This window comes from Equus asinus, chromosome 1 (assembly GCF_041296235.1).
Source record: "Equus asinus isolate D_3611 breed Donkey chromosome 1, EquAss-T2T_v2, whole genome shotgun sequence".
In the NCBI taxonomy this organism is placed as follows: domain Eukaryota; kingdom Metazoa; phylum Chordata; class Mammalia; order Perissodactyla; family Equidae; genus Equus; species Equus asinus.
The window spans coordinates 121135983-121148095 of NC_091790.1; the positions used below are offsets into that span (position 1 = coordinate 121135983).

At 37.6% G+C, this 12113-nt stretch overlaps 1 pseudogene; it reads left to right on the forward strand.

Moving 5' to 3' along the window:
* The first annotated feature begins 11358 nt into the window (after positions 1-11358).
* LOC123288383 (U2 spliceosomal RNA) lies at positions 11359-11487 on the forward strand (annotated as a pseudogene).
* The last annotated feature ends 626 nt before the right edge of the window (positions 11488-12113 follow it).

A 12113-nucleotide genomic window follows, 5' to 3' on the forward strand; every position in this document is an offset into this window, starting at 1 on the left:
TTTATTACAATAGGGTGACTTTTATCTTCCTTCAGGCTGTCTGATACAAAAACTTCACTTTGCAAAAATCTAATCAATCAGTAATGCATTAGCAAATCGTGCAAACCGCCCCCCCCCCACCCCCAGCATCTGATATCCTCATTTTTACATTATGAGATATCTCTGATTTTTATGAAATGAAATATATTTCCGGTAGCAAATAACCTATTCCCATTGTCGTACACAGGAATAGGGTCCCAGAAGGAAAGACAAAATATGACAATGCCACCCCCTGCCACACTATATGGAATCTATTAACAAGCATTTTATTTTACTTGTTTTTAAAATAGACAATTTAAATATTTTAAATTTTTCCAGGTATAAGCTTGTTCATGTAATTCTCCTATAATGCCTTTGCAATAAGTTTTCAAATGGTTAAACTACTGAGATTTGCACTCATTTGAGTTTGGGGCATGCGTTGAAGTGGAGCACATAATTCCCTCCATCCTCAGGGGTCCTCACTGACTCCGGCTTTGAATATTGAAACAGTCATACAGGTTCTGCCATTGCTTCAATTATTTCCTAGGCCACACTGATTACATTAAAGCCATGGGAGACATGATTTAATCAGTTCACCCAGAGCAAATGTACTATAAAGAATGTGCAATCTCTTTAAACAGACTAGATTTCTAGAATTAGATTATCTAGCCCAACCTTCTACAAGAATCCTTTTCAGGGTAATTTTGACAGATAGTCACCCAGCCACCAAGTAAGTATGCCAAGGAGTGGGTGACTCTCTACTAGTTTGTGGGCCATTCCATTCCAATGTTGGATAGTGCAAAGTCCCTTCACAAAAGTGCTGGTGATGGCCTCTGCAAAGACAGAGGACAAGTCTTCCTTTTTCTCAGGGCTCCTTCTTAAATACTTGAAGACAATATAAGGGGTGGAATGAAGCTCCTGGCCTCTTATTGTCCCCGTTTAGACTTTTCCAATATTAGGACTGGCCGTTCAGAATCGCTTGCTGAGAAAGTCTAAACACATTGGGGTTTCCAATCCAGTTTACAACGAGTTAAGGGCAGAGTGGAAGGCAAGAAGAGTGTGGCATTGTGGCAGACCTGGTTGGTCATTGTGAAATCGGGTAGCTGAGCAAGGGCAGAAAAGTACAAGCCTAGAAAAGGAGAGGTTCTGGGAGGCAGAGGATTCCCACAGCAGAGAGCTAGAACACCCTGAGGGTAGCACTCGTGCATATGCCTCCCTGAATGTTTGTGCTTGGACCTCGAATAAGGGCTGCTGTGGAACTGATGGCGCCCACGAGAGAAGAGAAGTCAGTGGTAAACTATGTTGGGGAAATCCTGGATTAAATAAAGTTAAACAGGTTTCTTTACTGAAGAACTTGCCAGTCTTTAACATACTGTGGTAGATTGCCATTCTCCAATAGGGGGTATAAAATGCAGTGTTTCATTAATATCATTAAACCTGAAATCCCTTTTTTTGCAAGCAGCTTGGGTCTGTTGGCTCATCCTCATTTTGGACGGCCAGCTTCTCTGGGCTTAAGGGTCATTAATAATTTCTCAAATAATTAAAATAATCTCAGGTTGAAAGGAAACAGAGTTGTTCTAAATCAACTCATTAGGGGAAATAAGAATTTGTATTACCTACAAGAGTAGTTACAAAAACTAGCTGTATGTCAGAATCACCAAGGGAGACAGTCAATAAAATAAGGAATCTGGGCCCTGTCTCAGAATCAGAATCTCCAGTACGGAAACGTGGAGCCTGCATGTTTAACAAGTTTCCAGGTGTCTTCCATTCAGCCGTCTGTCACTGACATCAAGTCTACAAGACCCCTAATAGGTCGTTTACCTTTCTCTAAATACGCAGTGAGCAGTGGAGCAGGGTTAGGAGCAGGGACTTCACAGCTGACCTCAGTCCCATGTTGCCTGTTACCTGCTCAGTGGCCTTGGATAAACTTTGAAACCTTCTTACACCTTGACTTCTTCATCTACCTCCTAAAACCTGCCTCACAGTGTTTTTCTGAGGATAAAATGAAAAAAACATATATGAAGTACGTAGTCTGTTTCATGGACATGCTAAGTTCTGACACAGTATCTGGAAGCTAATGTTATTATTTTCATAAGTATGTTAAAATTAAGTAAATAGAGCTGGAGAGGATAAATGGTTTAAAGTAACTTCAAAGGGTTTTTAGTTAAAAGCAGGTGGGTCTCCTAAAAGCCAGGTATCTCCTGCCTCCTTTTACAAATAGGAAACAGTCAGCTGTTCCAGACAGTTGGCTCAAGGCTTTGTTGCCTTTTCTTAAGAAGTCAGGCTTTGATTCTGGCAATGGCAGAGGTTTGATACAATTTGAAAAATGTCTATATATTATGAGATGTGTCATTTAACAAAAGCTAAAAATTGTATTTATAAATGTGTTTCAAGGTTCCCACCTAAAGAGCCCCTTTGCCAGATGCTGACTAGAGTTTTAGGACTCTGCCAAAGTCAGCGTTGGCTTGCTTATTTCCGTGGTACAAACGACTAGGGGCTCCCCAGCTCCGGAGGCAATAAATCCTATTTCTGGGAAACATCAGCTAGGAGACAACTTTCTTCTGCAGCGGGAAGCTAGAGCAGCCTGGGGTCTGGAAGAGTTTCCTGCTGGCAGAGCAGAGACAAACTTCTCTCTGAATGCTGGGCAGAGTTTTCTTTAGCCGGCTTTTCACTGAGGGTACACATTTTCAGGTTTCTGCTGTATGCAGCTGTGCCAACTCCCTGCTTCTCTGGAACCCAAGATCTTAAGTTTCATGACTGTCTCAGTGTTAGAGCCAACAGCCTTAGGACCAATTTCCAAGTCTAAGAGTCCTCGTCCTCAACCCATCTTAATCCCATCTGAGCTTGCATTCTCTTCTTCATTGCTGGCCCATGGAGACTTTCCTCTCTTGCAAGACTTCTCACTACGACTTCCACCTGTACGTCTTTCAGCTGTCTTCCAACGTCACCCAGAAGGCCTTATTCCTTTTCCATGTCACTAACAGTCCTTTATATATTTGTAGATGGTTATATTATTTTATTTCCTTTCCATAGATTTAACGTTCACAATTAGTATACACAGATTGTGGTCCGTGTACCTTAACTTTTCAATTTACCTTCAAATCACAGGCCCAAAGCCTAACACCTGAGACTGGACTATCTGCTCCTTTGTGCTGAATGCTATTCTTCTGTTAATGCAATCTGTGATTGTACTGGTCCATTTGGACAGTCCTGGAATCTGTTGACCCAGGTTAAGCTTAGTCAAAGAAAGCTCTTCTGCATGCTGCGGTAATATCAGGTAGAACTGAAGTTTAATTCTGTTGGCTGGTTTCAGCCAATTTAAAGAGATTGAAGTTATATGTGAATTACATTGATTTTTGGAGGAATCAGTGCTTTCTGTTATCTATTTAAAGTATTGTGGTTGGACTATGGAGAAACGGAAATACAAGTGAAATCTGTGAAATTAATTCAAAGACTCCATAATTTACCAAGTACAAAAACACAAAACTTGACTGAAATGTGTTGAACATGTGGCCGACGTGGCCTTTTCACTTTTATCGGCTCACTTTATAGATTTTTTACAAAGGTCAGTGTTTTGTATTTTCCATTTTGGTTCTTCTTTTTAATTTTCTCCTTGTCATTGGCCTTATGACTACATATTTAATTTAACATACAAGATATTCAACCTACTTTTTTTCTGTAGATTTTTCCTCCTGCCAATGAAAATTTAACTCTGCAGAACACTTGGAGATAAATTTGGTTTAATTCAGCAGGTTGTTTCCATTTTTAAAAGAATAGGCGGTGCATTTACTGCCATCTGGTGGAGCATTTTGGGGGCAAGAGAAATAGCAACTAGATTAGTTAAAACATTAAAAATACCTAATGAGGTAAAATTGCTTCATTGGATCAGTGTACTTGTTTAACTGGAGCCTTATAAACTAACCCAGGCCCACAGGAGACTTAAATTAATCTGAGCTAAAGAAAAAAGTGGCATTCAACCATATTCTCTTCTTCTAGTTATTTTATTGTTCCAACATGTGGGACAATACTTATGATTATAATTCAAATTTGGTTGCTTAGACACGGAGGCAAAAAAAGTCAGGAAAATCTAACCCAAAAAGTTTCTAGCTTAGATTTTCTTAATTTTTGACTCTATGTATTAATGATTGTGTGTTTGCATTCCTTAGTGGATTAGCTTCATTTGGCTTTTTTTTTTTTTTTTTTAACTCTCATGTGAGTTTTATAGGTTGGACTATTTAACATCCCAACAAATCAAATTCAGGTAAATTTTATCTTAGTGCTCCCTCACCCTAGATGCCCTTTCTTTCCAAGTATTTTTCATTATTCCTCTCCTTTGTTTGTGAATAAAGAGTGAAGAATCTGGTCCTGATTTTGTCATCTTCCTGCTAAACATCTCAGGCATCACATCTGTAGAGCGACGGGGATTGACTTGTTTATATTAAATGAGCTCTTACAGTTCTGAGACTCTGTCAAGTCAGGAACAAATTAGGTTAAATTGATGTGACCAGTTAAATCCAATGGGGGTGTTAGTGTTTTCCTCGGGTCACTCAAAGTAGAATTGCCTGGACTTCAGCACCAGACTGACCGTGTGGTCACGCCATCCCTTAAGTCGTACCACATGGGCGACTGCCTGGTTTATTATTCAAAATTCATGCCACATTTATTGTTTCTTTTGTTTATCAACATAAGAGTTTGTGTCAGGTTTGAGGGACACCATTATATAGAGATAAGCAAACAACATTAGGAAAGAGAGACAAATAAATGATTCCAATATACCTCAGTGGTTCATCAACTTTAATGTCCACAAAAATCACCTGGGTACTTGATAAAATTGAAGACTGCTAGGCTCCACTCCCACAGGTAATTCAATAGATCTGGGTTAAAACTGTAAACCTGAAGGTCTCAAAAGCACTTCAGGTGGTCCTGATGCAAGGGTAGGCACGTCAGAAGAAAACCCGAGATGGGGATGGATGTGATGAAAAGGGTAACCACGAAAAATAAAGGAACACATAGAAGGAGGGTTTGACTCAGGAGGGTTCAGGGAGGCTGACTCAGAGTAAAGCAAGACAAGAATGAATCCAGGAAGAGGTTTAAAATCCCAATCAAGGGAATGAGAATTCCAGGTGTGAGAACTTGGCACTTTGAGAGGATAGCAAGTATTCCAGTATTTTTGAAAGGTACAATTTGGGGATAAAACTGACCACATGTTTTGAAGCAAAGTAAGTGTCAGTACATTTCAACGAACTAGTCTAATTTGGACAAAGCGTTCTGATCACAATGCAACTTATTTAGAAATCAGTAACTTATTTTACAACTGCAGATGCCTGGAAATGTAAAATCCAGTTGTTTAAATAATTCATAGGTCAAGGAAGAAATTGTAGGAAAAATAAAAAACAAACTGAAATATAATAAAAATGCTACACATTGTAACTAGTGGGAAATAGCTAAAATAGCATTGAGAGGAAAACAGAGCCTTAAAATATGCATTAAACAGCAGAAAGCTTGAAAATTAAAGTGGAAGGAAGGAAATAAGTAAAATATAAGTTACTGAAAGTAGAATCCAAGTACGGGAGAACAAGGACAGGATTATAGTATCAATTTACAACGTTTTGGTAATTAAAAAAGACGTGCATGCATACGTGCACATACTTTTGACCTATGCATTATGAAAACATGTGAGTTTTTAATTATTTGACCTTTGAATTGAGCCTATGAGTTGTTCAAACTTGTAGGTTTTAAATTTCCAGACATATAAAGTTTAAAAAGTTAGGTTTCTAGTTATTATGGATTTCTAAATCCAGGTCGAGATTGGTGCACCTCTGTAATCCACTGTGATGTGATTCCGGCCGTAACCAAGAAATATATACATCTTTTTCGAAATGCGTTTTCACAACATCAGTTACCACACAAATGAGCACATTCTGAAGCCATAGATCTCAGTGTGATGCACGAGATGACTCCTTACACTCTTCCCACCTGCTGATCAGAGAGAGAATGCATTACTCTCAGGGCGCTGAGACCCAATCCTACACGTGTGGATCATGCAGGTAACCCTCTTCAGTGCATGTCAATAAGGTAAAGGAAAACGCCTATTTCCAAAGTAGCTGTTCACAAACAAATGAATGAAAGTGTTATTTTTGCATAAATCTTCAGCTGAGTGATCATCACGATACCATTTTTATTTACAATAGCAATTATAAAAACAAACAAGTTCTTATAATGAATACAATTGAGAGAAAGAGTGCCGAGCCTAAAGTATTCTTGAATACCCAGGGTTATGCCATTGCAGTAGGCCTTATCTTTATAAAATCTTGCCCCTAACACAGTGACACATGAAGTGAAATATCTGCAGCAATTTATGGTTCATAAACATGTTGTATGAGGCTGGAATTATAATGAAAAATGGTGTTAATAATCCTGGACACCTCACCTGCCCCTCCCTTTTTGCTGCCTGCTCTTAGGAACCTTGCTGATACTGCAGGTGTTGGGAGTTTTGGAGAATTTTTGAGCAAGGCAGGAAGCCTTGAAAAACTGGCTTTAAGGGCTTGGAGAAGGTGACTATACAGAAAAGGATTAGCATAGTAGGTCTGACGTTGCTATTCTTAGAAAGGCATGCTTGCAAAATTGAGCCCTGACTGGTGTTTTGTAATTTGGCTGATAAACAGTTTTCAACAGTGATATAAAACTTCCCTAAATGAGAAGAGTAGCTCACAGCACTTAAACTATTTCTGCAAACAATATGATTTATGCTGAACACCTGCTTTCCTTACAGGACTTTGGAATTTTGGTGCATGGTACACAGAGGGTGCCTATGCTACCAGATTCCAAGAAAAACCTTGGGCACTGAGTCTTTAATGAGCTTCCCTGGTAGACAAGAGGCTGTCACAATTCAAAGCAGGTGGAACTAGGTGTGTCCTGTGTGACTCCAGTTGTGGAAGCTTGAACCTGGTTTCATCTGGGCTCTGCCCATCTACCTTTTCCCTTTGCTGATTTTCCTTTGTAGCTTTTCACTGCAATAAATCACAGCCCTGAGCAGGACTATATGCTGAGTCCTATTAGTCCTCCAAACAAATCATCCAACCTGAGGGTGGTCTTGACAACCCTCAACACAGGGACACTCAGGAATAGATGCCCAGGAAAGGCTGGCCTGCCATGTAATGTTCCCTATTTATACTGCTCAAAAGTGGAATAATACAAAGGAAAAAGAGGTAAACATTTGAGCAATGTGATGTGTATCTGGATTAATAAACATCCTTTAAAACTGTAAAAGTGTCTTCTAAAAGTACCAAGTTACGTATCTATAAAAGTGCATCTGTTACATACTACATGAGCAATAACGCTAACACCCAGTATCCTTCTAACACTTATTCTAGGCACGGTCCTGAATTCTTCACATGGATTATGTTATTCAGTCCTTCCATTGCCTTATAACAGTACCTGTAATTATTGCTACTTTATAAATAGAGACTGAGGCTCAGCGTGATTAAGTGCCTTGCCCTGGTCACACATCTAGTGAGCAGCAGAGTCAGGATGTGGACACAGGAAGTCTGACTCCAGCGGCTACCCTCATAACCACCATTCTTCACTGCCGTCCTACACTTGCTCCAGATTAGTTTTTTCCAATTTCCTCAGAAGGAAGGGGAATTTTGATTGGAGGAAGGAGGGATGGGTAATTTTGGAATGTAGCACCATTTGTTCCTGGCTCCACTAGATTCTGTCATACTGTGATTCTAGCTATATTGAAAAAAAAAATTCATACACTGCACTGAAGATACAAGAAAAGGGTACTAGAGCTCTGCTGGCCCAGAGGCCTGAAAGAAAGGCCTGAAAATGTAAGAGAGATGAGGAAATGAATTAGGAAAGTGGCATAGGTAAACTTCACCTACCTTTAACAATGTACCTGGAGCCCAGTAGTCTTCCTAAAGGAAGAGGAAAGAGCTTGGACTTTGGAAATCTAAGGAAGCTAGAATTGTAAGGCAGGGAACCAGAGAGGAAGAATATATATCTATATATTCATTCACTTTATATATATATATATGTATATGTATCTAATATACAGTCTCTTGTTGCTTAATGACAGGGACGCATTCTGAGAAATGCGTTGTTAGGCAATGTGTGAACATTAGGTGTTTCATCATTGTGAGAACTTCATACAGTGCACTTACACCAACCTAGATGGTATAGCCTACTACACACCTAGGCTATATGGCGCTAGTCTTATGGGACCACCATCGTATGTGTGGTTCATTGTTGATCAAAACGTCATCATGCAGTGCATGACTGTATATCTCTCTAGAGGTCTGAAGTAGGGTCTTCTTGTCAAATCTCTATTGGAATAATGATCTAGGTTTGCATGTAAGGAAACTCCCTGAGTCAGGGGAAAGAGTCACAGAAAGGAGCAGGCGGAACAATCCCCAGAACTCACACAGAGTCGGGGACAGTTGCCATTTCTGACAGCCAGAGCGGAAAAATATCTTCATATGCAGGGCATTGGGTAGAGTCCTTAGGAAGGTACTGTCTCAGTAGTGGACCAAATTAGCCCAAAATTACCCCAAGCAGAAGAATCAGGAAGAAATCACCACAAGGTACATCATCATAAAACTGCTGAAATCAGTGGTAAAGAGAAACTGTTGAAATCAGCCAGGGAAAACAAAGACATGTTAAGTGTAGACGAGTGACAGCTAGCTTGTCGTGAGAAAGCACTCGAGCCAGAAGAAAATCGTGGAACATCTTTAAAGAACTGGAATGAAAGAGAAAAGTCAACCTAGGATTCTATATCCAGCCAACATATATTTTAAAAATAAAATAAAAGTAAAGATTTTTTCAGACATAAAAAAGGCTAGGAAAATTTATTACCATCAGACTTTCACTATGAAAAAATGTTAAAGTAAATCTTTCAGGAGGAAGAAGAATATTACCAGAAATTTGGATCTGCACAAAGAAATGAAGAGCATTGAAAATCATAAACATATGGAAAAATTTTAAAACTTTAAAAAATATTTTAAAGACATTTAAAAGACAAAACAGTTTAAAAAGCAAAAATAGCAGTGTATTTTGGGGTCTACAACATATGTAAAAGTAAAATCATGACAAAATAGCACAAAGGCTGGAAGCAGGGAAATGGAACTACACTGTTATAAGTTCTTACATTAGACATGAAGTTGTATAATAGTACTTGAATGTAGAAGTTAAAGATTGTATTGCAAACTTTAGAGCTACCATTAAAAAACCCGAAAAGAGGTTTAGCTAATAAGCCAACAATGGAGATAAAGTGGAATAATCAAAAACACCCAATTAATATCAAAATGGCAGGAAAAGAGGACAAAACAAAGATTAAGTATGACAAGTAGAAAACAAATAGCCAGAGGGTAAATTTAAGCCCTACTCTAGCAACAATTGCATTAAAAATTAACAGTATAATTAAAAGGCAGAGATTGTCAGATTGATGGAAAAGCAGGACCCAATTAGATGCTATCTAGAAAAACCCAATTTAAATATAAAGGAACAGATAGTTTTAATGTAAAAAGATGAAAAATTAGATACCATAAAATACAAATCAAAAAAAAGCTAGAGTCATTATATTAGTATCAAATAAAGTGGCTTTTGAAACAAGGAATATTTCCAAGAATAAAGAAGTTCTTTCATACTGATAAACATGTCAAATTAATAAGATATAATAACCTTAACTGCATATCCACTTAATAATGAGCTTCAAAGTACATGAAACAAAAACCAATAGAAAAAAAGAGAAAGAAATCCACAATTATATTTGGGTACATTAGCATGCTTTTCTCAATAACTGATAAAAGAAGACAGAAAATCAATAGGAACACACTAGTCTTGAACGCTATCAACTTATTTAACCCAATTGACATTTACAGAACACTTCGCCCAAAACAGCAGAATGCACATTCTTTTCAAGTTCACATGGAATAGTTACAAAGATAGACCATATTCTGAGACATGAAACAAGTCTTAAGAAATTTTAAAAAATTGAAATGTTAGATAGTATGTTCTCTGACCACAACAGAATTAAATGAAAAAAATTCAACATCAGAAACATATCTGGAAAATTCCTGGATATTTGCGAATTAAATAACACATTTTTAAATAAAGCATAGATCAAAGAAAAAGTTTACATGGGGGAAATAGAAAATATTTTGAACTAAATAAAAATGAAACCACCCCATAATAAAATTTGTGAGATGCAGCCAAAGCAATGGTTAGAGGAAAGATCATGTCAATAAATGCTTATATTGGCAAGACCTCAATCAGTGATATAAATTTCTATGTTAAGAAACTTTAAAAAGAAGAGAAAGTTAGGGGCAGGCCCTGTGGCATAGGGTTAAGCTCATGCACTCCGCTTTGGTGGCCCAGGGTTCACAGGTTTGGATCCTGGGCATGGACCTAGCACCACTCATCAAGCCACGCTGTGGTGGCATCCCACATAAAACAGAATAGGATTGACACAGATGTTAGCTCAGCAACAATCTTCTTTAAGCAAAAAGGGGAAGATTGGTAACAGATGTTAGCTCAGGGCCAATTCTTCACACACACAAAAATAAAATAAAAGAGGAGAAAAGAAGAGACAGTTAATCCCAAAGTAAGCAAAAAGAAGGAAATAATAAATATGAGGAGTATTCACTGAAATAGAAAATACAAGAACAGTATAGAATATCAAAATAAAAAACTGGTTATTTGAAAGATCAATAAAATTGAAAAAGCTGTGGTAAGACTGATGAAGAAATAAGAGAAGACATAGGTTACCAACAACAGGACTGAGTGACAAGACATCACTGTAGGTCATGCACACGTTGCAAAATTAATCAGGGAATAAAATGAATTTATGGCCATACATTTCTAACTTATGTAAAATAGGCAAGATTCTTGGAAGCAGTAAATGACAAAAGTTACTTGTGATTCTAATAAACATTGAAAGGAGAAATAAAAACAATTCTACATGATTTTTAGGATTAAGTCTTGAAATCAGGTAGTGTAAGACCTCCAACTTTGTGTTTCTTTTTAAAAATTACGTTTCTTGGTGTCTATTCCCAGTTGTTTGTATTTCCATGTAAGGTTTAGAATCTGCTTCCTGAAAACAGAAGACTCCTCCCAAATCACTCTGTGGGACCAGCGTTACCCTGATGTCAAAGACAAAGATGTTGCAATAAAAAGGAGACTACTGATCAACATTTCTCACAAATGTAGATGCAAAGAATTCTTTACAAAAGTTTAGCAAATCAAATTCAGCAATATATAAAAAGGAGGATAAATCATACCCAAGGGGATATAGTTCAGTAACACAAAATTGGTTTAACATTTGAAAAACAATCATTGTAGATTGTTTCTCAGCCTTTTGGCGAAGAGCAGGTGTAGTATCTCTTCTTATCAGTTGAATATCTGACATACCCTCTAACCAGAAGAAAACAGAGAAAGGAAAAGGAAATCAATTATTGTAATTCACCACGTTAACAGACTAGAAAGTAGAAACCATATGAGCATCTCAATAGATGCAGAAAATAATTTGACAAAATTCAACACCATTTAAAGAAAAGACTCTCAGCAAATCTAGGAAAAGAACAAAAATTCTTCAGTGTGACAAAGGGCACCTACAAAAAACCTAAAGCTAACATCATACTTCATGGAAACTTTACATGGAAACGCAGACAACTGCTAATAGTCCAAACAATTTTTAAAAACCTACAAAATCAGAGGACTTACACTACCTGGTTCCAAGACTTAACCCTAAAGCTATAGTAATCAAGACGGGATAAAAACAGATAGATACATCAATGGAACGGGATGACGTGTCTGTATAGATCTAATTGATTTCCAAGAAAAGTGTCAATTGATTTTCAACAGCTTCCAAGGTCATTCAAAGAAGGAAAAGATCTTTTCAGTAAATGATGTGGAAACAGTCAGACAGCTATGTATACAAAACAAAAGAGAGAGAGAAAGAGAGAGAGAGAAAAATTGAAGCTTGCCCTTGGCTCTTACCTTATACCATCTACAAAAATTAATACAAAATTGATCATAGACTTAAACAAAAGAGCTAAACCTGTAAAACATCTAGAAGAAAACATAGGAAAAATCTT